The following is a 1,421-nucleotide window of genomic DNA, read 5'->3' on the forward strand; positions in this document are numbered from 1 at the left end:
CTCTCTCTCTCTCTCTCTCTCTCCCTCTCTCTCTTTCTCGTCCAGCCACACACACACACACACACCCCTCCAGCCGCACGCGCCCATACACACCCTCTCTCCGCTTCTCCACCCATGAATGAGCCAATCTCCCTTCCGGTCTCCGGATCGCTCTTCTTGCTGATCGTCAGCCCGGAGACGCGGGGCCCGAATGCCGGGCAGGGTGTCCGCCCGGCGGCCCCGATCTTCGAACTCACCATTCATCCGGACAAGTCGCCGGTTGCGTCGAAGACAGCACAGAAGTTCCAGGCCACGCATGCCGGCTACCCCCAGTTCCATCAGCTGGTGCAGTTTGCCTCGCTGGACCACATCCGCGAAGCCCTCTGGACACAGAAGGACTTGTACGTCATGCACTCGGGCTTTTTTCTCCCCCCCCCCCCCCCCCCCCTCGCGCCCACTGTGCTCCATGTTTCTCCTGCGCTCTCATGCTACGACCCGGGCGTGTCCGCCCCTCGCGGGCCCGCGGTCCGGCGTCTCCCTGCCCCCTTTCTCCCCCTTCCACCAATCTGCCTCCGTTCCCACTGACGTCTTGGCCCCTGAAGCCTGCTCTTCCGCGTGGACAAGTTCCAAAACTGGGCGGTCAGCGCGTACCCGACGGCTGGAGGGGCAGTCTTTTTGCTGATGCACGAGGCGCCGGTATCCGGCACCGGTGCCGGAGTTGGGGCCGGTGCCGGCGGACCCGGCGGCGCCGGTGCCGGGTCCTCCACTTCCGGCGGGCCCGGTGGCGGTGGTGGCGGATCCTACACCGCCGGCCCGTCCCAGGGGACGGTCTTGCGCTTCTTCGCCACGCTGCACGAGTACTATGCTCGGATGTTGGTGAATCCCTTCTTCGATGCGTTCTTCCAGTCGGACGCCGTTCGTTTCGGGGCGCAGCACGGGCGTAAGCCCGGGTCCGGGGCGTCCGGCACCGGGGCCGCCAGCGCGGGCTCCCCTCCCCCGGGCGGGCTCCTGGCGTCGGATGGCTGCGCCACGATCGACCCCCGTCTGTGTCCCGAGTTCCGGGACATGGTGATCAAGCTGGCGCTGCACCACTTTGGCTCGTGATGTGCCGCGCTCCAGGAATGCCATTTTATCGCGTCAGATTTGTTCTGCATCTCCGCTCCTCGCGAGTCTTTTCTCCCTCTGGGGGTGGGTGCAGGCGGGGGGGCGGCGGCAGCGGCGGCGGATGGGTCTGCCAACCCCGCGTCCGGGTGCCCCTCGGCTTCGGAGTGCAGGCCGGAGGCCGATGAGTGATCGATGCTCGGGGCTGTCGCTCGGGGTGCTTGATGCTTGCGTGAGTTTTCTAGCGGCTGATGCGTGGCCGGGGAGCAGGGAGGGTTCGAGGGATGGGTGGTCTCGGGAAACGGAGGCCCGGGGTGTGAAGGGGCCCCGGGAGGAGCGGG

General features: G+C 67.2%; 1 protein-coding gene across 1 annotated transcript in view; it reads left to right on the forward strand.

Moving 5' to 3' along the window:
* H696_00677 (hypothetical protein) overlaps window positions 1-1,421 on the forward strand; it is a gene marked incomplete at both ends in the record, with an annotated part of 7,080 nt that overhangs the window by 497 nt on the left and 5,162 nt on the right. The gene's annotated exons all lie outside the window — the stretch shown is intronic.

This window comes from Fonticula alba, assembly GCF_000388065.1.
Source record: "Fonticula alba strain ATCC 38817 unplaced genomic scaffold supercont2.1, whole genome shotgun sequence".
NCBI lineage: Eukaryota > Rotosphaerida > Fonticulaceae > Fonticula > Fonticula alba.